This window comes from Podarcis gaigeae (genome assembly GCF_964106915.1).
Source record: "Podarcis gaigeae genome assembly, chromosome: 3".
Lineage (NCBI taxonomy): Eukaryota > Metazoa > Chordata > Lepidosauria > Squamata > Lacertidae > Podarcis > Podarcis gaigeae.
The window spans coordinates 55,387,641-55,413,738 of record NC_139680.1 but is presented as its reverse complement, the minus strand read 5'-3'; the positions used below and the strand labels follow the sequence as shown (position 1 = coordinate 55,413,738).

The 26,098-nt window shown below is 41.9% G+C and overlaps 1 long non-coding RNA gene across 1 annotated transcript in view; it reads right to left on the bottom strand.

The window, feature by feature from the left end:
• Positions 1 to 4,328: 4,328 nt before the first annotated feature.
• The window catches only part of LOC310841063, a 50,749-nt gene continuing 28,979 nt past the window's right edge, over positions 4,329 to 26,098 (bottom strand). Inside the window, exon 3 of the long non-coding RNA XR_014562313.1 lies at positions 4,329 to 4,401. This is a non-coding gene — a long non-coding RNA (uncharacterized lncRNA). The remainder of the gene's footprint in view (positions 4,402 to 26,098) is intronic.

Sequence of the window (26,098 nt, the reverse complement as noted above, 5' to 3'; positions counted from 1 at the left end):
GGTTGCTGACCCCTGTCCTAGTACAACACACTAACCCTACACCATTCTGGAATAGGAAACCTGTTGCCTACCAGAATTCTGGAATCCAGCTTCTATCAGACCAAGGCAAAATAAAATTTAAAAAGCTTGCCGACAGTGGAAATGTAAACCCCCCCTCCCCCCCCCAAAAACACACACACACACGTAAAGGTTTATTGTCAAAATTGGTTAGTCACTAATATATTCAGTATTAGTTTCCTGTCAATATTGACAGTGACACATAAGTAAACACTGTGTAATTGCTTTAAAAATTAGGATGGAAGGGAGGTAGATACAGCCCTAGAAGTAAATTCAGTTGACTTACAGCAGAATCCAAACCATGTACACTCAAAAGTAAAACCTATTGAATGGAATTGGGTTTGCATCCAGGTAAACAGGATTAAGATTTTAGCCTTACACTCAAGAAATGATGCTGGGAAGGACCACATTCTCTTGTTCAGCCCAGAAAGAATATTTTGTAAATATAAAGAGCTATACAAATTATCAGAACTTTTCGATGCCATCATACACTGTGTGTATGATGTGTACAGCTGAATGTACACTTTTTATATCTCTTCAAAAAAGCTGATAGGTCAGCTGTGTGCTGTGCTATTCCTTGGAAATAAAATGAATATATATCAAAAAGCTGCACGGGAGCATTTATCGTCATCATAACTGCTGTTGCTTAATGTGTATGCCTACCGGGGCTTCTTGGGTTTTTTGGACCTTGTGCTGGATGTGCACAAAGAGAGAACAGTGGGCAGCCAGTGCCGGATTTATGTATGAGCTAAACAAACTATATTAGGGCCCCACTCTCTTGGGGGCCCCAAAAAATCAAAGAAAAAAACAACTGGATGTACACATTCCAAACTGGATGTACATTTTTTATCCATAAGATAAAAAACCCAATGAAATAAAGCCTACATACAGCAACAGTGTTTTGCATTGTGTAGGCTCCTATGATGTAAGTAATGGGCCCTGCCTGCTAGCCTGCTCCCTAAAATACTGCATATAAAGGGCCCCATTACCTTCAGTAGCTTCGGGCCTCAACAAACCTAAATCCGGCCCTGTGCACAAGGACCCTGCTGCTGAAGGACATAAACTCACTCAACTCATGCAATGTTCACACACCATTATCTGCAATGCCTGGGCAGCAGTGTGACAGAAGCAGGACAAAAGGCAGCTCTGGCTGATGATGGCCAGGAAGGTCTCTTGCCAGTCACAACTCTTGATTGCACTCACTGGCTAAAGCCCTGTAAGGTGAGGACTAGCTTGTTACATTTTCTCCCCTGTGTGTTGTCTTCTTCCCTTGGAAGTCAGCCCGTAATTCACTTGTGCACAGACTCCTGCCTGGCTAGTGCTTTGAGATCCTTTGCCACCGAAGGCACCATATAAATCCGAAGTGCTCTTACAATGGCTGGCTGTGATGAGGCGCTAAACAAAACCATTTCTGCATAAAAAGTTTTCAGCCGCATATTTTCCCCCATCAACATTTTTTGGTTAGATTTTATGAGTACAAAGCTAATTTTTGTGGTCAGCTGTATACTTTTATTCTAAGTCTAACTGGCTACGGAGTTATGAAACGGAACTACTGCTCCTTAATGGGTCCCAGACATTGGCAGCAGTAAGTTGATTGTTCACAATTTTTCATGAGGCCAAGAGAGAGAAAGGGGGAGGGACTCTAATGAAGTGAAAACAAATGCTGTACCCGCCTGGTTAATATGCTAAAGAGCCATTATTTCTTATTCAGAGTGCTTTGCAGAATACTCACACAAAGAACCTGTGCCCAGTTCATTTCACTTACTTGATTTATGTTATAGACAAGTGCAGCACCATTGGTATTTTATTTTTATTTTTTAAAAAATGCTGAAAAGAAACATTGAACTTTACAGTACTTTTCATTCTTTTCCATTATTAAAACTCGAAGTGATACGCATCCTGGCATAAAAGTCTCTGACTGACACCTCGGCTGGAAAAAATGTTGTAACATTAGCTGTGATCTGGAATTCTCTGTGAAAAAAAAAGTTTATGTTATGTTGTGGGTGAACATATCAGACGACACAGCAATTCTTCAAACAGCTCTTCTATATTCAGATGCCAGAACAGAACTGAACTGAAGGGCTCAGTCAGTCTGCTTATACAGTATAGAGCTCCAGTACCTTGTTACTGTAACTACTTTCTAAAACTATCCAATCACTGAACGTCACTTTCGATCCTTCATTTGCATAACTATCTACAGTATCCCCCTGCTGGCCCAGGGTGAGAACTTCAGTACATAACAGTTTACATGCTGTCTGTGGGACCATAAATCATTATCTCTCCATTATTATCCATTGAGTCCCACCTGCTTGCAGTCAGCTAGATTGCAGCCATTGCACAGTCCTATGTCCTCTTGACTTTGGGACTTCAGGATCTGAGCTTTTAAACTTGCCTTGGATATTCTGAGCTTTGGGCCTTTCTCCACCAATGCATTTGGGAGAATCGTCTGAAAGGGGTTTTTATGCATGGTAGTTCTATATTAGGGTTGCATGTGTGAGGAACACCCACCTTACAGCAGATACCCATCTGGAATGTAGAGATTCTGTAAGCAACAGTGTTCACATTCCTCACACCTCAGACATCCATGTTGTTGTATGAGTTGTGGGAACACTTTCCTCACCTCAACACTCCCATTTTTCTAGCCCTAAATCTGCACTGGCACCATCTGAATTGTCCAGACAAAGCCGAGTGGAGCTGAAGCCTTGGTGAATTGGGAAATGCCTTGCAGGGAAGGTGTCTGTACTTACTGCAAATCCTAAGAAATCTCTGTATGCATCATTCATAAGCAAAGAGCCTAAATATCCAGGGAAAAGTTCTTTTGGGATTGTCAGGTTAATCCTGGGCAGCTGCAAATTTAGGATTAGGTCTCCCATATATCATTAATAATACAGAGCTACTCTCTTTAGCCCAAACATAGCTGTTATTTAACTCCCTTGAAAGCAGTGAACTTTGATAAGAACTTAGCCAGCATCTGAATTACATTAAAAAAATTGGCTTTATTCCACTAATATTCCCACTACTGCTGTTATTAGTGTTGCTAATGTAGGCATGGATTTAGAGTCTGGTAATGCTTCTGTGGCAGGTTCTAATAAAGAACTTCCATGTGTTTCTGGTTAGTTGTTGCATGCATGTGTCTAATAGGCACTTTCAAGGTCAGAAAACCATGTTGGCTAAAGGCCTCATTGTAGAAACACTTGGATCTGTATAGCCTGTCTCCAATTTCCATTTCAAGGGTTCTATCTGGTTAGATGATATCAGCTCTGTTTTGGCTCTTGATAGTACTATGTGATATGATACAGCTTGCATGCATGCTGGATAGAAGCTGTACCTGCAGGTTATAAAAGTTCACGCACACAATTGCTCTTTAGGAGTTCATCCGCGGCGTGCGACAGTCCAGCATTTGGGGAGGGGTAATCCGGCTATTGCAAATGTGCCGTGACAGTTTTATGCCACCAGCACTTGCATCCTAAGATAGTATCAGTTTGCTTGTAGGTATTGGAAATATTCATGAGTCATTCTGAATCATTTTATAGTCTTATGAGTCATCCCAGAGATACGGGGCCCATACATGTCCTTTTGCTAGGTGCGAGAGAGGGATCTCAAATTCCTCCTGCAGGCTCATTGCCGAGAGTATTATTTCCATTTTGTAGGTGAAGAGATGATGGAGCTGCAATAAAGGCTTTATTAAGCGATTTGCCCATGGCTGAGCGGAAAATACACGACAGAATCTGCTGTGATCGAATGCTTCTGGAGCCTTGTAAATAAAAGGCATGGCATCTATAACCCCCAAGCATCTCCAGGTGGGGCTCGGAGAAATAAGTTTAATTTCCCCCCTTTAAAACAAATGTTTCATGTTATATTTATTTCCAAAGCCCTGTGTTCTGGCATTTATTGAGGAATCTGTTAGAATGTAACATATTTATTTAAACAATCTGACATCTTTTGATCAATTCTATGATTCTTAGTAACTCCTCACAGAAGACACATGCACAACTATGGTGGATCTCACACTGGATCTCAGCTGCCCTCTGTTTTCTTGGTAAAATGTCAGGTGGAACATCTGCTTCAATTTCCAAAACGATTCTAAGCTTTTGATGGCCTAGCTGATTCGTTTTTAGAGCCCAACACTTCTAAACAAATCACGAAGAAAAGTTAAAAACATTATTTGCTTAATTATTCACACCACATTTCTGGGAGAAAAAACATTGTTTGCTTAATTATTTAAACAACAGTTCTGGGGAGGAAACCCCCCCACCAAACCATACATACCTGCATATAAACCTTCTCTGTCGCTGGGGCCATCTAGCACATGGTGATAGGTTATGGTGCTCTTACATTAGTCTCCTAGTATTTAAAGAACAAAAATAAAATCAAAAGTACAACATACCTTTTCCTATAAACTCAAGCATTGCGACTCTGTACAATAACAAAGGTGACTGCCATAACTGTTAACAACTACTGTGGAATCTCCCTACTGAGTACTGTGGTGGAAAAAGCCTTTGCCATTGTAGTTCTCAGCAAGTTTACAGTCACTTGCTGACAGGGTCTATCACAATGTGGCTTTAGAGCTCAGAAGTCAACAGTCGACATGGTTTTATCACTGCACCAGCTGCAGGAGAAATGCCGAGAGCAAAGACACCCCTTGTATGTTGCCTTCATGGAGCCACAGCCTTTCCTTGGACCTGCTTCTGCATCGGTGATGTTGCGTCTCAGCAGTGGCTAGGAACACTTTTATTCACTAGGCCTTGTTTGACTTAGGTCACCATATGCCTTGTTTCTGTTTGAAGGGTTGTTTGGTCCAAGTCTGTTCAGGGTATAACTTATATACCTGACCTCCCTTCACCACCATTGCTGTGATGTACTGGCACACCATTTCACATGTGGATGCATATGAGACAGCAAGGTGTGCATGTGTCCTTATCCCATGGCCACCGTAGGCTTTGTTGGCAGGAGGGTGGCAGTGGGATTCCTCCCTCTCCTGCTGCTAGTCTTCAAAGGAGCCAAAAGCTGACAAATTAAATGTTGTAGCCCTGGGTTCTTGGTGACCTGCAGTGGCAAGGGGCGTTAGAAACCCCAAATCTGGAACTTCCTAATCTAGCCCAGTGACTCCCCAAACTGGCCACAAACAAGCTGCCATGCTAAATCTCTTTATGCAGAAGGATATTTGACTTCAGAGCCAATAGGCAGGTGTCTCTGGATGCATGCCTATAGCCAATTCTCACCCCCTCCTGCTGCTGACTCAATTGGTTTGCTGAGCACATACAGGGCTAGAAGACATTATGAAAATAATTGGTATCAATTATTGCACACAGACCAAGGAGGAAGTTAGGAGAACAAATGAACAGAATGTACTCTCTGGTGTTTTTACGTTTCCCCCTTAACGGGTCTCCTTATTCTCTACGCGTTGGCATAACAGAAAAGAAATTCATTGTGCAATAAGCGTGGTGATCTTTTCGCTTGTGGTGAAATGCCTTTTGCTGTGCATAGTTTGGAATCCTGGGCGCAAGCATAAGCAATAAAACACAACAAAATTTGTACAGAAAAGTTTGTTAATTAGAGACATTTGGCATGAGAAGATTGATAAGAGGCAGAGATGGACCAATTAGTCAGTTCCCTTCCACATGTGTGCAGTTTAGGCGTCCAAGTCCTTGCTTTCCAGCGTCGGCCTCTCTCATCCAGCTTTGACCCACAACAATGCACATGCTCAAGCACTTAAATGTGTTCAAAGGAGCTCTCAATTCAATTAGCGAAATAGCTATTGCAAATGGAGAATTAGTTGGCCTGAAATTTGAATTGCTGAATTCTTAGAATTAGATGAATGTGTTTAGTAAGTCTTAACATGGAAAACAACTATAGTTTATAGATGAGGGGGAACAAGTGTCCTGAGGCTTTGTGCATGCAAAACACGTTCACTACCACTGACCTGTGGCCTAACATTCCTCCACACTCACAGCCACACATAATAGTTTACGGTTGCATTCGGTGTAACACCAAGAAGATTGTTCCATCACCACAAGCATTTCTGCTTCTCTGATAAAACAAGTATCTCCTCTCCTCTCCTTGCATGCTGTTTTGCGGGTCTTTGGGAGGTCCTCCCAACCCTCTGAAGCAGATTTGGGGAGGGCACAGAGGGGGAAGAGGGAAGCCCTGCTGCGCTAGTGCTGCGCTTGTGATGGCTTCCGCTAGAGCAGCATGCTCGTTGAATATGGCCCATAACTTATAAAATGCATCTCTTTTTCCTCTGTAGATTCTAAAGCTTTCAAAAACCACTAAGGCATTAAAGCTGAAATCCTGTCTCCACTTGTCTTGGAGTAAGTGTCACTGAAAGTAGGACTTACTTCTGAGTAGACACATATAGACTTGTGCTGAAGCTTTCACATATTGACTTACTAGGCAGGAAAGAATTCCCAAGGGCTGTACTTCAAAACACAACACAACAATAAATGATTAAAAGCTTGGTGTCACTTGGAAGGCTAAGAAATACTTTATGGCATAAACCTTGGAGACCAGAGTCCATGTAATCAGACATGGAAAATGCTTAAAACAGGTGTTGGCAAATTCTGTTCTTTTTTAAAGAACTTTCTTGGGGGTTTGTGCCCATCTTGCCTCATCTTTGTACAGCAAACAGATGGACTTGTTTCTGATTCCAGTACTGACTTAATCTTCCGTTTCACCCTTGCTGTCTGCCAGTCAGAGCTAGCACAGTAAGCATCTAATGCAATCAGGCTGAACCATTTTCCTAAGTTTGCTCCTGGAGAGAAATATTTTACATCTGCCAAAAAATACTAGAACTGCAGTCCTACGGCTGGCATTTGGTATGTTTTTATTCTCCCCAAGTTTCTTGAAGTGAGTTGTTGATTTGCCAAATATACTAGTAGTGCACCTACCGCTAACTGAATATCTCTCTTCATACTTAACTGGAAAACCTATAGTCCGAGGAGAAGAAAATAATCTGGGAAGAAAAAGGAATTCACAAAGGGAATTGTGGCCAAGTGCAGGCCAGATTACCAAGGCAAGGCGAGTGGAGCATGATCCCCACATTGGTTTATAGCGTTGATCCTGGAGTGTCCTCCTTGTGTCTCCAGCCCAATAGATGTTGACTTTTCCTTTTATTTTTTTGTAGCGGAGCCAGAAGTGTAGACTTGTGTGTCGCACTAATTTTTCTGCCTTTGCAGGAAGAAGGATCTGTGCTCTGTTGGTGGGAAGGGGTGTTGACAAGCATAAAAGCTGGCAATGCATGGAGAGAGCAGCGGTGAAGTAATCTCCTGTTAAGCCAAACATCTGCAACCAAAGCGCTGTGCTTTAAGGATCAGTTATGCATTTGTACAGGGAAAAGTTCGAGCCTCGTGCGGCAATCACATGAAATTATTTTCCCATAGTCTTTCAGTATAGTTGAGCAAGTGTGGGCCTCTTCTGAGTTCATTAAAAACCTTTTGGCTGCTATAACAAACCAAGGACAATTATAGTTTGTTGGAATTGCAGGGAGATGAGCAAACTCTTGATTTGGCTCCAGGGTTTCAGTTCCAAATTAATTATCTTTCACACAGCTGGGTCTCCAGAGTTTGCTATTAGTTGACTTTGGGAGAAAATGTGATGGTAAGTTTAATGGCATTATGTAAAAGAGGGATGGAGAACCGATGGCCCTACAGATATTGTCCCACAACATTGGAAGGGTCACAGTTTCCCCTGGTACAAGAGGGACAAAACTTTTGACAGGTCCTTATTTCCATACCACACTGATACATTAATCTTCCAAATCCTTCAAAAATACAAGTATCTTAGGAATGTATATTTCTTTTAGACATTTCTATTCTGTTCCCAAGCAAGATTCATAGGTATATGCTGAGTGCAATACTCTGGGTCACACCTATAAAAATGAAGTTTATTGGGTGGTTTCGAAGCACAAAAATTACAACAGACATACACAACATAAAACAATAGGTGGAAAAGTGGTAATTACAAAGTGAAGAAGTCTTTAAATGATGAAAAGGTGTCTTTCTGTGTAGGGGTCAGGATAGGTGTTCATTCTCTTTAAGAATTGTTTCTACTGTCAGGTATCCAGACTTAACAGATGGTGATAATATAACAATAATAACTTATTATTTATACAGGGCTGCCTTCAGATGTCTTCTAAAAGTCGGATAGTTGTTTATTTCCTTGACATCTGCTGGGAGGGCGTTCCACAGGGTGGTTGCCACCACTGAGAAGGCCCTCTGCCTGTAACCTCACTTCTCATGGTGAGGGAACTGCCAGAAGGCCCTCGGCGCTGGACCTCCATGTCCAGGCTGAACAATGGGGGTGGAGATGCTCCTTCAGGTATACTGGACCAAGGCTACTTTAGGGCTTTAAAGGTCAGCACCAGCACTTTGAATTGTGCTCAGAAATGTACTGGGAGCCAATGTAGCACTTTCAAGACTGGTGTTATATGGTCCTGGCAGCCACTCCCAGTCACCAGTCTAGGTACTACATTATGGATTAGTTGTAGTTTCCGGGTCACCTTCAAAGGTAGCCCCACGTAGAGGTATCTTGGTAAAGATGCAAGCCAACCCCATGCCAGGTTATGGAGAGCTTGGATTGAGTGGATGCCTCACTCTGCTCACTTCTGTTGGCTCAGCTGACCTGCTGCTGGTTGCTGAATGTATGACTCTAAGGCTCACTGCTGGTATCCTAGCCAGTGGAACCTATTGGAAAGCCCCTTCTGAGGATGAGGTGAGGGAGGTCCTGAGGTGGCCTGGAATCTGCTGGATTCTGAGCTGTTCTTACATCCAGCTGGATAGCACTGGGGATCTGGTGCTGGCCCAATCATGTGTTAGCCCAGAACTGTTCACAAACCTGCAAAAATTACACATCTTTTTAAAAATAAATTGTTCTGTGGCTTGTTCCAGTTTGATTTCTCCCTCTACCGCAGTGGTGGCTAAACTCGCCCTTCCAGCTGTTTTGGGACTACAACTCCCATCATCCCTAGCTAACAGGACCAGTGGTCAGGGATGATGAGAACTGTAGTCCCAAAACAGCTAGAGGGCCGAGTTTGGCCATCACTGCTCTACAGCTTTTTGAAGAATTATGCCATGCAGTGAGCTAGGTTGGCCTGTAGGTGTCAGAAATCTTCTGCATTAAGAATGTGCGCTTTGAGATAGATACTTTCAGATGAGTCTAGGCTGCCAGGCTGATCAGAAGCAAACCAGTGTGCGAGGTCTCTCCTTGTTTTTCCATAGCCTGAGCGTTCAGCTTGAAATCTGCCTCCACTACAAATCTGGGTCTGATGCTGCTAATCTTTGAATGCTGTAAACAATTTAACTTCTGAATTCTGTTCCAGCAAAGCAAAATATCCATCACTTCATCATGTTGACTTCAGTGGCAGAAACATGTGGCTCTGTTGTCCCCGTTTTTGTACCACCTGTGCCTGTCTTTGGTGAATATCTATCTCTGTTTTACCCTGCGGGCATGTTGTTTGTGGGGAGGGGGCCATGTTGCAAATGTTAGGTGGCTTTTTATCATTGATTGGTGGTGGTGGGATATGCCTGCACTATTTTTGTGGTCCTGTTTCATATCCGTGTGGCAGCCGTTTTGTGATTGGCATCAACATCACTTCCTTAAACTTCCAAGTGTTCCCGCTGGCTCAAAAAGGTTGTCCACCTCTGGTTTCTTCAGACAGTAAACGTTCCATTTCACTCTGACCACACCATCCCCAACCATGTGCATATGCACATCTGAAACTCATGACAACACTTCATGCATCAGATGAAGTGGGCTGTCCAGGAAAGCTTATGCCATAATAAATGGGTTTGCCTTGAAGATGCCACAAGCCTCTTTGTTGTTTTTGCTGCAGCAGATGAACTGGAATGTGGAATGTTTCTATTCTGTGATAAGTATAACCAGATTCACTGTGAGATTACACATTCTGTTCAACTCTTCTATTTTTTAAAAAGGAAAAGGTCAGTTTACTACACACTTCAGAAGCCAGCACAGAACTGTCTATTGCATTATGTATATAACATTATATGTTGCAAATGGAAAAGAACTATCTGTAATGTGTTATCATGGGAGGTAACGTGTTCAGATAGACAACTTTAGTATGAGAATGCAGTGTTATAAGATGGCGAGATACCTGAGGGTATGGATTAATTAAATGCATTTTATCCTTTTATCCAAGGAGCTACATCTGAGAGGACACACACTGTTTACTAGTGATGTGCTTGGAATCCTTCTTGAGAAATTCAGATAATTTTCTTTTCATACATTGAGCAATGTTGACTTCTGTAAAAGATAAAAGGACTTGAAGAATATATTTGGTGGTGGAGGAGAAGGAATATGGCATTTAAAATGGCGAAATGTAATGCCCCAAACTGCAAGGCTTGTCTAGTTTTGTTGAAGGGAAGACATCCGTTTGAAGGCAAAGGGTGACAAGACTTGATAAAGTTTAGATTCCTGAGAGCATTCTTCTGGAAGATGTTTTGACTATAGGGATGCCAAAACCCACAGCTGGAATCCAGAGAGGCTGCAACCAGTATTGTGTTCATTGTTACGGGTGCAAAGATAAGCTTCATTGGCATTTCCTGTTCTATTTGCTGCCAAAGTGAATTGGAAATGGACCTTCTAAATTGACAGGGGGTATCTTTGCCAGAGGAGGGGAATTGTTTCCACATTGCCAATTGTCTGATCCAGTGGATGGAGAAGGGTTGGGGTTTTCCTCATCTGATGCACATGACACACTTTGATTCCCCTCTAATAATCGTCATATGGCTCTCATCCAGAGCCATGATTCTGTACACCAGGGGTTCTTAACCTGCAGTCCATGAACACTTAAGGAGTTTGTGGATGGTCTTCAGGAAGTCCATGAACCAAGAGCAAAACGTTTTTTTCCTTTGATATCCTTCCTTTTACTTCGAGAATGATCTTTGCTGGGGGGGAAATTATTGGGGAAGGGAAGGCTCAATAGCTTTCATCAGTTTTTCAATGACTCCAAAAACATTAAGAAGGACTTCTACACATCTTCCAGATACAATGGGATTTACTTTCTTGTCCCTAGTTGGAGACAGCAATACTTCTGAATACCAGCAATGGCCTTCTGAATCCCAGTTGCTGGAAACTGGCATTCATACTGGGGAGACATACTGGCATGCTAAGATGAGCTGTGCCACCTCCTGCTGTAATTCAGTAGCAGAGTCCTTTACGACCTCACAGGTGGTCGATCGTAAGTCTTCTTCTCTAGTAATATCCTGCTCAAGGGTAGCTACCTTCTGCTTCAAAGCCTGCAATTCATTATCCTGTTTCTTCATGACAGATGTAAACAGCCACCTGATGGCAGCTGTCTCCTCGTGTTTCCCCTGGGTTTCCATTTCCAGACACAACCCTTTGAGGGCATTGCCAAAGGCCATATATACCCTGCTGTCAGCCATATTTGTATGGGACTTTGTGTGTTGCACAACTGACATTAATTGGAAGAGGACACTTCCTATGAACAGTGAAGCTCATTTATTCTGACCTTCAAGAAAGGCTGTGAGTCTTGGCAAGTCCTCTGAACAATTGAAGAGAAGTGCACATAATTTCCCAGAAAAATAATATGAATCCCACAGAAAAGTATAGAACCGGCCAAACCAACATGCGCTACTAACAACTCATCTAAAGTGTTCAGAACCCATTTTTTTCCTTTGTGGGTTTTTTTTAAAAAATTCTTGGTGGCCTTCAAGCTTTATTAAAAAAAATTACTGTTGTAGGAACACAGGGTCTTTGGCTTTCCTGCCTCCCCTACCTGCAGGCTTTAATCTCTTTTGGGGATCCTGCATTTGTTGCTGCTAAGGAGAAGTATGGCCTTCATGTCCTAAGCCAAAGTGACATAGGCAAAGTCTCTTACTGAAATGTTGGTACTCCTTGAAACAGCATGAATTTCCATGCAATGAGCATCTGAAGACCAAAGGAGACCAATTCAGTGTGTATGGGCTGAGCAATATTGTGCATTTTTCTTTACAAATACCTGGGATGACAGCCTGCGGCAAAGGGAATAATAACCCTCGGACACCATGCTCCTGGTTAAAATTGCCACACATACAAATGCCAACCATAAAGCTGCCTTAGGAAGGAAGTGCCATCAGTGCCAGGATGATTTTGGGTTGATGTGCCCCAGTGGTTGTATTTAGTCTGGAATTCACAAATGAAAAGATTTATTGTGTACTGCCAAATAAATTATATCTCCTATCTGTTCTTCCAATTTAGCATGGAAGGATCTTACAGAACCTTCTGGAAATATTAAGCAGTTACCTCATATGCTGTCCTAGTGTTGCGTCGCAGTTGATTTACATGCAATACATTGGTCATAGAGTGTACATGAAGCAGGCTCTGCAAGATTTCATCTCCACATGTAATTTGATGCTCGTGATCGGGGAGATCAGTGGCTCTAATATTTTAACCATCTCATTATTGTCATTGTTGTCTAATAGCAACTGTCCAGGATTTCAGGGCTTACTAAGCCTGTAACATGGCGATGGCAACCAGTGAACATAGGATCTTAAATAAATCAATCTTAAGCATCCCTGCTGAGTTGCTGCCCAAGATCAAAGTTTCACCCCTGTGCACAGTTAACTGGAGGAAGTCAACATGGCATAGGACAAGAGTGGCCAATGCTGTTGGACAAAAATTCCATCAGCCCTAGCAAGCATGGCTAATGGCCAAGGATGATGGTAATTGTTTGGTTAACCCAAACATAGACAGGTGTCCATATTAATACCACAAACCTGCCACAAAACCAGCCTCCCTTATGGCAAGCTGCTCTTGTATTCAGGTATTTTGTGCTGCCAACGACAGTCATGAACAATGTTCATTTTGGGATCATCTTGACAAGATGGCAGTGATTTGCATGGTAAACAGTTACAGATGTTATTGCCAGGATTGAGATAATGGACTATGGGAAACTTAATTCCAGAGAGGTAACCATGTTATTTAGCTGCAGCAATCCCCCACCAAGAGACTAATAGATTTATTGTGGAATATGCCTCCATGTTCATAACAGCTTATGCCGCAGTAAATCAGTCTTTAAGATGCCTCTGGGCCATTTGCTGTTTACAGGAAGCCTGTTTTTACCAGCACCTATGTGTTAAGTATGTACCAGTCCTGACTTTCAAGTAAACATGGCCAGGACTAGGCTATAAATAATGTTATTGTTGAAATGCTGTTTGTGATGTTCTTCTGAGTTTAAATTGATCAGGGTGAAGCATGAGTCCCTCAAGCGAGACCCATCTGGTCCAAGATTGCTGGTTTTATGAGTTCATACCATTTTACCTCTTCATGCAGAATAAGTTGCACTTCATAAAAAAATGACTCCAGCACAGACTGAATCCAGTACCTGTAATAAAATAAAAATCCTACCTATTTCCCTAATCAGCAACATGTTAATGTGTGTGTGTGTGTGTGTGTGTGTGTTGTAAATACAGCATTTATAGTTTAAGACGGGTTGGCAAGGCTTACCTTGCCTGGGCCTGTTCACTGCCGTCGAGCCCCCTATGTGGGCCAGATTGTGGGCGTGTATAAGTGTGTGCCCACGATTTCTGGTGCCTGTGCAGATGCGATTTCCGGCACCGCGAAAGCGAGTCCCCACGCTACACTGCGCCAGTTTAATCCAGCGCATGGGGGCTTGCCGAGCAGGCAGCTCGGTTTGGGGGCAGCTTGTGGGCAGGTAATATGACCCCCGTGGGCTGCTTGTGGCCCATGGGCTTTAGGTTGCTGACCCCTGGTTTAAGAGAAGAAATTATTTCATTATTGATGGATTGGTAACCTGGAGATAAGTCAGTGTGGTCAGATACTGTTTGGGAAGGACAGTAGCTCAATGGAAAAGACAATGCACTGTGTGCAAAAGTTCGCAGGTTCAATCTCCTGCTGAGGCCAGAACAAACTCCGTGTCTGAAGCCCTGCTTAACCACTGAGCCCAATGAATGGGCCAATGGATTGACACAGTATAAGGCAGTTTTCAAAGCTTCAGATGGTATATTAAGGCACTTGGATTGACAAATTTGAAAAAACAAACAAATCACCAGTAATTTTAAAATGGTGTAATAATTAGAAGACAGTGCTGAGGCTCATAGGCTGGGAAATGGAAATAGCTAGGCTGATATGATAAAGGACGAGAATGATATACCTTGAGAGAGGTGGGAAACAAGGATACTAAATAAGATACAGTGGTACCTTGGGTTATAGATGCTTCAGGTTACAGACTCCGCTAACCCAGAAATAGTACCTCGGGTTAAGAACTTTGCTTCAGGATGAGAACAGAAATTGTGCTCTGGCAGCATGGCGGCAGCGGGAGGCCCCATTGGCTAAAGTGGTACCTCAGGTTAAAGAACAGTTTCAGGTTAAGAACGGACCTCCAGAACGAATTATGTTCTTAACCCAAGGTTCCACTGTACAGGATGCTCTTATGCTTTGTACAGAAAATATATTTTCAGGGATCTGGAGATGGTATTGTTGAACTGTCATTGTCTGCTGTATTCACAACAGTTACGCCATTTCTTGTCATGTGCTTTGGTCGAATGACCTTTCCATATTTCTGTAGTTCTTACAGCACTGGCACAACATAACCAAAAGTTCTGCAATAGATAGGTGTGTGTTTTGGTGAAGCAGGTATCAATTGGATAGTTCTGCTGATGGTGCTATAGCATTTTTGAACACCTCCCACACCCTCCTTACAACAAGCCTGAAAAGCAGGCCAGTGTTGTTATGCCCTCATTGCTGGTGGGGGAATTGGTCTGAGGCTTTTTTTAAAAGGCAAGCGAGTTAGGGGCAAAAGTCTCATTTGAACTGGAAACTCTGTGATGCATGACTCGGCCATTGCCATTTCACCCGCTTTTATGATGAACACTCAGATCCTTGGGGATGGGTTGCATCTCAGTGGTTGAACACTTGTTTTGACTGCTAAAAGTCTCAGGTAGAAAATGACAAGAAAGACCTCAATAAATTAATGGAAAGAACAAAGACAAATAAAAAATAGGACCAAAGAGAAATTAAAACTTCATGAATGTGAGCTGTAAGAGGAAAATAAATCACTATTAATGCAACAGGCCACACGTTGACAGGAGTGTCAACAATTAATCCAACTTCTGACAGTATGTCCTTTGACTTCATCATTTACTGAAGCATGACCACATGGCATGAATTCTAATAAAAAAGATTTCGACAACTCGGTTTGCTCTGTAGTGCGCAATGATGCATTGAGTAAAAATTATAATGCATGTGTAGCCATTTGTTTTGTCTGCCACTCTTGAAACATCCAATGGAGGAATATGTTGCATTCCACTTATTTTATGATAGGCATTTTCCTCCCCTTTGCTTCCTTAACAGGGAGAAGTTCTGCCCTCAGTTTTTAAACTGATTTCCTGCTTTATTTTCCCCCTCTCTCAGTTTTAAAGTGAGTTGCAATTTTATAATGGCATTGTTTGATTATGAATTTGTTTGTTTCAGGTTTTGTAAGCTATGCAGAGACCTTAAGTTATAGGGTGACCTATTCATTATGGAAGGGACGCGGGTGGCGCTCTGGGTAAAACCTCAGCGCCTAGGACTTGCCGATCGTATGGTCGGTGGTTCGAATCCCCGTGGCGGGGTGAGCTCCCGTCGTTTGGTCCCAGCTCCTGCCCACCTAGCAGTTCGAAAGCACCCCTAAGTGCAAGTAGATAAATAGGTACCGCTTTATAGCGGGAAGGTAAACGGCGTTTCTGTGTGCTGCGCTGGCTCGCCAGATGCAGCTTGTCACGCTGGCCACGTGACCCAGAAGTGTCTTTGGACAGCGCTGGCCCCCGGCCTCTTAAGCGAGATGGGCACGCAACCCCAGAGTCAGTCACGACTGGCCCGTATGGGCAGGGGTACCTTTACCTTTACCTATTCATTATGTGCATTAAATAATCACATGTATTACTGATAATTATTTTTGCTATCTGGCGGGGATGCTTGTGAAATCACTATTTAGCCATTTAAACTTTTCTATTCCACCTCCCACATCCATCTCAAACTGGGGTACAGAAGATATTGAAAATGTAGCGTTGGCATCACAATAAAAAAATAAATAACCTAGGGCAGAATTAGGCAGAAGATAACTTAGGTTAGAATTAAAATCATAGCCACCTACTGGAATTTAAACACCAGCAAAGGTTCAGAGCTGAAATGTCACCAGTTGCATACACGCTAATCCATTTGCAGCACAGAAATGTCATTTTTCTCAATCGGAGATCATTCATGCTTCTCTGTTCAATATGTTTTCTACCTAGAAGGAAGTGGTGGCTGTGAGCTTGGCCAGCACCGACCCACAACTTCATTGAGTAGGTATGGATATGCTCACATTGCCAGGACCGCCTCCAGCTGTTTTCAGCTGTTTTCCAATGGACATACTGCGGGGCAATGCAGAATCAATCTGCAACAAGCATTTGTTTTTGGCAAGGAGCTAGTTTCTCAGGAAGTGCTTTTCAGGGACAGCAAATGTGCAGTGGATCTAGATTGTGTGTGGACTATGTAGAAAAAACAAGTACTCCATCTCCATTGAGTCCAGAAAGAAATGGCATATGTATGGTGCCTACCTGTGTCCAGCGGGGAGGTCATTCCATAAGAAAAGCATCCCTACAGACAATACGGATCTGTGTGAGGAACTGTGTGCTGTATTCAGCCTCAGCTTCAACCTTCTGAAAGCACTGTTCTGGAAGATGGGAATTAATCGGAAAGAATTGAGTCCCCTTAGCATTGCAAAGCAGACATAATTTCTATGAAGCTGCCAGGAGCCAGGGAAAAGTTTAAGTGGTTTCTTTATTGGGCATTGCTTAGGCTGAGGTACTTAACAGGAGTCAGGAGTCTAGGTGAAGGCTTTTTGAAATGTTAAAAGTGTTCAGTTAAGCAAAACTTTAATAGCCCTTCTGTCCAAAATAATAAGCAGAATTCTGTGTCTGGCTCAATAAAATACACCCAGGGCATAAACTTTTATTGATCAACATAACAAATAAGTTGCTACCATCTAGGAAAGGCCTGCACAACTCTTAGGAACTCCCTGACATTTGTTTTTTTTTTATAAATATTTTTATTAATTTTACAGAATAGAAGAAAAACAGATAGAAGAAAAAATAATATGAAGGTTTCATAGATCTTTTGTCAAGACTACTGGACTTCCCCACATCCTCCAGACCTTGCATTATTTAAAATACAAACTTCAGCAATTTATCATCTTGTTTCATAACTTATTGTAACTTTCAGTTTATCATGTTATCAAATTCAAAATGTTGTACACCAATTCTTATATATTTTAATCAAAACACAATAAAATTATTTCCTGATTCCACCTCAAACTTCTTATACCTTGGTTTTCATTTGACCTAATTGCTATTGCTGGGGTTAGAATTTCCTATTAAGCGCATTTTCTTAACATTCATACAACTTATAATGTTTTTGAAGATAGTCCTTAAATTTTTTCCAGTCCTCTTCCATTGCGTCTTCTCCCAAGTCTCGGATTCTGCCAGTCATTTCAGCCAATTCCATGTAGTCCATCAACTGCGTCTGCCATTCCTCCAGAGTGGGTAAATCTTGTGTCTTCCAATACTTTGCGATGAGGATTCTTGCTGCTGTAGTAGCATACATAAAAAAGGTTCTATCCTTCTTTAACACGTTCTGGCCTACCATGCCCAGAAGAAAGGCCTCCGGTTTCTTAGGTAAGGTATACCTAAATACCTTTTTTAGCTCATTGTAAATCAACTCCCAGAAGGCCTTCACTTTCGGACATGTCCACCAGAGGTGAAAGAATGTCCCTTCCGCCTCCTTACACTTCCAACATTTATTATCAGACAGATGATATATCTTAGCAAGCTTGACTGGGGTCACGTACCACCGGTATATCATTTTCATAATATTTTCCTTCAAGGCACTGCATGCCGTGAATTTCATTCCGGTGTTCCATAACTTATCCCAGTCTTCAAACATAATGTAGGACTTCCGGAGGCGACGCGAAACGGCAATGGCGGTCCTCTTCGCGCTGTGAAGAGGGGCTCCGCGGAAAAGGGTCGTCCGCTGCGGCAAAGCGGAGACCCATCAAGAAAAACCGCAGGCAGAGCGAGCCTGTGGCCGTGGGACTCGGCGGGTGCTCAAAGCCCCCCCAGAAGCGCAGAAGGGACCCCGTAAGGGGCTCCGGAACGTGAAAGGGGGAGCGGCACTGTGAGTTCATCGCTCTTTCCGTGGATGCAAAGCCGCGCAGCTGCTGCCGATGAGCGCCGACCTTTCTTCTTGAAAACATCGGATTGGCAGTAACATACCCGTGAGTAAGGGGTACTAAAATCTGAATCTAAAATTTAAAAATTGGAAATTTGGCCGAAAACAGGAGGCGAGTAACAGGAAGTCCGCCTCCCGATCTTGCTAAACAGATCAAAGCAAAGACTCTGAGGAATGCGGAGGAGATTAAAGGGGATCGTAAAAGTGGAACTATTGTGCATTTAAAGATTTATTTAAAGGATAAAGGAGAAGCTACCTTCAAAACTGTGGGATTTGTTCTTGGAACTTTTTTCTTGCTTTACCTTTGTTTTCGGATCTATAAGGGACAACCAAGCCGTCGGGTTGCCAGTGCTCAAGAGAGCTGTCAAACTGCGGATTACTGTTACAAGAGTTTAAACTGTTACATGCATCGAGGTCGCAACACTTAAACATTGCTGTTGCCACTTTTCTTGCTACCTTGTGGCTATTCATTAAGAAATTGAAAGCTTTGGGAACTTTCCTTTTGTCTCGGAACTATAAGGATTCAACACAGGGAATATAGGAACTTTAATGGCGGAAAAACTCTTTCCTTCCTTGAAACTGTGAGCTACCCCCCCTAGTGGATTGTGGAGACATAGGGGCCTGAGAACTACACTTTGTTTGGACTTTCTGAGGTTAATTGTTTATACTCTGGATTTGTCTTTCTCATGGAATAAAAGACAATTTGACCTTGAACAGAGGCTGTTGGGGAATGAGCGGCACAGGGAAAACAAGGGCAGCTAAAGCTAAAGAAAAAGAAAAGAAATCTGCGCAACTAACCCAAACAACCTTAACCCATCAACGTAGATCATCTGTTCCAACTGTGCTGACAGCACAGGAGGTGGAAGTCGAACAGGCTGCTCCAGAAGATATGGCAGCAGGAGGGGCTGAAGCAGCTTTGAAACAAATTTTGGAGCAATTAGCAATTTTGAATCAAAAAGTAGACAATCAATCAACAAAAATTGACCAAGCAACATCCTCCATCAGTAAATTGACTGAAAAGGTTTCTCAGCACACTCAAGCAATTGAGAATTTGCAAGGAGCAACAGCTGAAAATCATAAACTAGCTGAGGAAGCCTATCAAAAAGCAGAGCAAGCGAACAAAAAGGTTGATGAGATTAAGGGAGAAGTTAAGCCTCTGCAAAGACGGGTAGGGGAACAGCAAGCCTACCTGTCAATGGTGGAATTGAAAAGTAAGGAAAATAATCTCAGGCTGAGGGCCATCCCAGAATTGGAGGAAGGTAATTTGGAGGGATTTTTGACACTTTTATTTTCCAAATTCTGGGGAGTAGAAGAAGACAAAGACTTTAAAATTGTGACGGCATTCAGACTGGGTAGATTGGTAAAGAAAGACAAGGCCAGAGACTGTTTGGTCATTTTGAGATCAAAGGAAGAAAGAGACAAGATACTAGGCCTGCATTTTAAAAAATCCTTGGAGATACAAGGTAAAAAGGCTGAAATTTACAGAGACATACCTAAACCACTTTTGGATCTTAGAGCCACATATTTAGAACTGACAAAATTGTTGAGATACAACGCAATCCCTTACAGGTGGGAGTTTCCACAAGGATTATCATTTACATACAAAGGAAGGAAAGTAAGAATCAAAACACCAGAGGATCAGCAGAAGTTCCTACACGACCACGGGGAAGACCTCCAAAAAGGAGCAGCAGCTTCTTGGCCACCGCCCCCACCGGAACCTACACCTGGAGCCGGACCAGCACTACCACCACCGGGATCGGAGGAAAATCAAGACACCCCATTGTAAGACCTACGAATTGATCCAGGATGTCTCTGCAACTACTTAGTTGGAATATAAATGGCGGAAATTCTCCGGAAAAAAGAAGAAAAGTGTTTCATATTTTGAAAAAAGAACAATTGGACATTATTTGCCTGCAAGAAACCCATGTGACAAGGCTCCACAGGAAAGTGCTAATTAACAAAAGGTTAAGCCAGGAATTTATTTCCTCGGATAAAGTTAAGAAAAGAGGAGTGGTGATATATGCAAAGGAGAGCCTGTCACCAAAATTTTTATTTAAAGATGAACAAGGCAGAATTCTGGCGATTGAAATTCAAACACAAGGAGAAAAATTTTTGATATTAGGAATCTACGCACCAAATGATGGAAAATCGGATTTTTTTAAGAAGTTGCATGAGATTTTACTGGACTATCTAGACTACAACAACATTATTATGTTGGGAGATATGAATGGAGTTGTGTCTGTACACATGGATAAGTCGCAAAGTGCAAACATAACGAAGGATGGCAGACTACCTAAAACCTTTTTCGAAATGACTGACAATATGGACTTGATTGACATATGGAGGGTTAAGAACCCCCTAGGAAAAGAAGGAACTTTCTTTTCTGAAGCTCATCTGTCATGGACACGAATCAACCAAATATGGATATCTAAAGGACTGGCACCCAAGACTAGAAAAGTGGAAATCTGCCCAAAAACCTGCTCCGACCATAATGCCTTGAAAGTGGAATTGAGATTAAACACAACCGGATCCTTCAGATGGAAAATGAATGACACTTTATTAAGAGATCAGGAGATTGTTAAGAAGGCCCAAAAAACTTTAAAGGACTATTTTGAGATAAATTTAAACACTACGGCAGAAAAAAGAACAATCTGGGACGCAAGTAAAGCAGTTATGAGAGGGTTCCTAATACAACAAAATACGATAAAGAAAAGACTCTGGAATGAAAGGAAGGAGAAGATATTGGAGAAAATAAGAGAAGGAGAGAAAAAATTAAGTGCTAGGCCTAAGTCGAAGGAGGTGCTGAGAGAAGTGAAATTTTTCCAAGCACAATATTCGAAACTGATAAATCAAGAAGTGGAATGGAAAATTAAACAAATGAAACAAAGATCTTTTGAATCAGCTAATAAGTGTGGGAAACTGCTAGCATGGCAGTTGAAAAAAAGACAAAAATTAAATACAGTTACAAATCTAGAGATTGAAGGGAGAATTGTTCAGAAACCCGAGGAAATTAGAAAGTGTTTCCAGAGATATTTCAAAGAACTCTATGCACAAGGGCCACAGAAAGAGTTTGAGGTGGATCAATTCGTTAAAACCAATGGATTACAAAAAATACCCCAGGAAATGAGAACAATCCTGAACAGTAATATCACACAGCAAGAAATTGAAAGTGCCATTCAGAACCTTCAATTAGGCAAATCTCCAGGCCCCGATGGACTTACCTCCAAATATTATAAGGTTTTGAAAGACTATTAGATACAACCTCTGTTGGAGGTTTGCAACCAGATTATGGAGGGGAGGAAGGCACCGGAAACGTGGAAAGAAGCTTTCATCACATTGATACCTAAACTAGAAACTGAAAAGACCCAGCTTAAGAACTATCGTCCCATTTCACTCCTAAATGTGGATTACAAAATTTTTGCGGACATTTTGGCAAGTAGATTTAAAAAAGTCCTTAATGAAGCGATCCATAAGGGCCAGGCAGGCTTTCTCCCTGGCAGGCATCTGTTTGACAACACAAGAAGTATCATTGACATTTTGGAACTTTTACAAACAAATCTCAACACTAGAGCGGTGTTAATCTTTATTGATGCCGAGAAAGCCTTTGACAACATTTCTTGGATGTTTATGAAGAAAAATTTGGAAGGGATGGGAGTGGGACGGGGGTTTGAAAATGGAATAGAAGCAATCTATTCAGAACAAAAAGCTAAACTGATAGTAAACAATGTGGTGACAGAGGAATTTAAAATAGAAAAAGGGACACGACAGGGGTGCCCCCTATCACCTCTATTGTTTATCTCAGTCCTGGAGGTGCTATTGAACATGATTAGAAAGGACCGGTTGGTACAAGGAATCGAGGTCGGAGTGAAACAATATAAATTGAAAGCATTTGCAGATGACTTGGTATTAACATTACAGGAGCCAGTCTCTAGTTCTAAAAGAGTTTTAGAAATAATTTCTGACTTTGGTCGAGTGGCGGGATTTAAGCTGAACAAGCAAAAGACTAAGGTTTTAGCAAAAAATTTGGCATCCACAGAAATAGATGAGTTCCAGAAAGAGACAGAATTAAATGTGGTTAAAAAAGTGAAATACCTAGGGGTATATCTGACCTCCAAAAATTTGAATTTATTTAAAGATAATTACGAGAAATGTTGGTCTGAAATTAAAAGAGATATGGAAACTTGGTCAAGATTGAAACTTTCCTTGTTAGGCCGAATAGCAGCTATAAAGATGAATGTATTGCCGAAAATGTTATTTTTGTTTCAGGCCCTACAGATCGTGGACAAGGTGGAATGTTTTGGAAAGTGGCAGAAGGATATTTCTAAGTTTGTTTGGCAGGGCAAAAAGCCCTGAATAAAGTTTAAAATATTAACTGATGCGAAAGAAAGAGGGGGATTTGCCCTGCTAGACTTGAGGTTATATTATGAATCTGCAGCCTTCTGCTGGATGAAAGATTGGTTTTTGCTGGAGAACACTGATGTCCTAGATCTGGAAGGGTTTGATAACGCGTTTGGGTGGCATGCATATTTGTGGTATGACAAGGTTAAAGTTCACAAACGGTTTAAAAACCATATTGTCAGAAGAGCAATTTTTATGGTCTGGATGAAATACAAAGACTTATTGGAGAGTAAGACCCCGAGGTGGCTTTCACCGGTGGAGGCCAAGGCACGTAAGAGACTTAACATGGAGGCCTATTGGCCAAAATATTGGGAGATAATTGAAAAAATTGGAGACAATTGGAGGCTGCAGAGCTTGGAAAAATTAAAATACAAGGTGCGAGATTGGTTGCATTATGCCCAAATTCAGGAAGTTTTTAAAGTGGACAAAAAGGTGGGATTCCAGGTGGAAAATTCGAAATTAGAGATAGAATTGTTAGAACCAAAAAATAAATTGCTTTCGAGAATGTATAACTTGCTGCTTAAATGGAACACACAGGATGAGACAGTCAAATCCGCCATGATAAAGTGGGCACAGGACATTGGGCGGAACTCCCTGACATTTGTAGCTGGGCAGCAATTCTGGGTACATTTTTGTTTAGTGATGAATTGATCTAGGTTAGGCTACCCTGCCTTTCCAGGGGCAATCACTATACAGTACAAGCAAATTTATTGCTTTACTACTTCATTGTTAAGGGCTATTGATAAAAATTACCACATTTGAGACTACTGTTTACTGCATATTATCATGAAATTGCCATCAACAAACTTTTCTGAGGTACTTTCACAGTGAGTTTGGCAAGCGTGACCTGGTTGGCATTGCTAGTTGTACCCTATAGAATTGGCTAGAAATGAAATGAATGTGTGGGCAATAAAAGGTGTCAGAGACAGCTACAAGCAACATTCATGCAGATCCTGGCTAACCTTAAAACACAATTACTAGGATGACTGTAAATGAAATTTCTCATAATGGCAGTGCATGCTAAACATCTCTGTCCTTTGGGGAAATGTTTAAGTAAATGTTCTTCTATAAAAGCTTTACCATATGCCTCTAAAATTTACTAAAATAGGGTAGGGTACTTTAATAGGTCTTTTATGAGCTTATTTTTCTGAATGTGTACCAGCATTATAAATACAGACCACAATCCCATCATTATTAAGCAAATTTAGGCCCCTATAATTTCAGTGGGTGAATTGTGCATGCACATAGAGCTCTCCCATTGGAATCAATGTGACTTATTTGTCCCGAGACTTTGACACTGGAAAGAATAACAAGTGAAATCACTAACCATGTTTAGTTCTTTGAAACCTAAGTACTTGCTTTCATTTCAACCCTTATGGACCAGAATAGATCAACAACTTGCATGACCTTCAGGTACAGTGAGCCTTGCCCAGTGTAGGAACAGATCAGGTGCTGTTTGAAGCCTTTTCCCTCCACCCGACAATTCCATTCATGTTGTGTAATATAACAATATAAATAAAGCTTTGGCTCTGCCCTTGACATTCCTTGAGCTAAGTACAGTTTGTCCTTCTCAAATGGCTTAATAGAAGTTGCACTCCCACCCAACCCAAAGTGTTTACAATAATGTTAACCTTTTATTGTATTAGATTGTGCTCAAACAAAGCTTTTGGCATGGGCAATTGAAGCCTGGAATGTTTTAGTGGCCATGGAAAACAAGATTCTATTCAGATTCATTATGGATGGTCCCACCACCACTTTTGCTCTAGTGATGGGGAACATCAACTCAGTGGCACTTGCCTCTGAGTGGAGATGCATAGGTTTGGGCAGTCATTTAAGAACAGGAGTTCAGTAAGGGCTGTGCAATATTTTCCACTTTTTCTGCATAGACTAAATCATCTGTGTCATTGGCTACTTGATCTGTGAACCTGTAGAGCCCACAAATCTCACATGATGAAGTTCACAGATGATGGCAACTGCCTACCCCACCACTATTTCACAGGTGAAAATAGGAACCTGTGTATGTAACATTCCACATGTCAAGGTCAGCATCCCTGCTGAAATATCACCAGCTTGATTAGCAGCCCAGACAAATGCATTTTGGTATCAGAGGCGAATCCCTAAATGGCACCCCCTGCCCAGTAGGGAAAATGGGTGAGGGAAGACATCAGGAGCAAAGTGGGGAGAAAGATTGACATTGGGATCTACTGCCCCTGGTGAATTCTGCTGACAGAGGTGGTCACCTCACCTTACCTCATGGGTGGGCCAGCTTTGTTGGCCAGCCTCCATCTCCATATTGACCCCAGCTGCTACATTCTGACATTGATTTAGCTAATATATTCAGTATAGACATTGCCTATTCACACCAGCAAACTTAGAGTTAAAGGTAAAGGGACCCCTGACCGTTAGGTCCAGTTGCGGACGACTCTGGGGTTGCGGTGCTCATCTCGCTTTATTGGTCAAGGGAGCCGGCGCACAGCTTCCGGGTCATGTGGCCAGCATGACTAAGCCGCTTCTGGCGAACCAGAGCAGCGCACGGAAATGCCATTTACTTTCCCACCGGAGCGATACCTATTTATCTACTTGCACTTCATGCCTTTGAACTGCTAGGTGGGCAGGAGCAGGGACCGAGCAACGGGAGCTCACCCCGTCATGGGGATTTGAACCACCGACCTTCTGATTGGCAAGCCCTAGGGTCTGTGGCTTAACCCACAGCACCACCCACATCCTAACTTAGAGTTAGGATCCCCAAAAGTCAGAAATAGTGACATAATACTGACAGAGATGTTCATGGGGCAATGAAGTGGCTATTTATGGATTTTGTTCAGGAACTGTAATCCAGTGTTTCTGACTGATATGTCAATAGTATGGATTGGGGAGAAATTCACACTTTCTGAAACAATATTAGAAAGAGGGAAATAACCAACTTCTGAAATTCACACTCACCTGAATTTTGCAATGCAGTTCTTCAACCAAATGATGTTTACAAAAATGCATATATTAGGGGGGGGATGTGTGCATAAATAATGAATATATTAGTGCAAATAACGTAATAAAGCACACCATTAGAAGAAATTGTTCACAAAAATGTGTGCCTTGGTCAAGACTGCATACAAAAATGTGTTTGTAAGGAGAAATTTGCACTAAAATGCTGAAATATCTTTTATTTGAAATATTAAAAGATCACAAATTGCTGAGGAAATGTAGAGAACCAAAACTGACAGTCCTTCCATCTCTTTCTGACAAATATTTATATGAAAGCTGTTGTATTCCACTTTGCTTTTAGACATACTGAATAAGTTATCATGGTCACCACACAGGACCTACAGACAGTGCAGGGTTCCATAATTGAGACAGAACACTTTTATTGCTAAAAAGCCCTGGGCTGGTTTGGACATAAAGTTGGGACTGCAGGCCCAGTCTG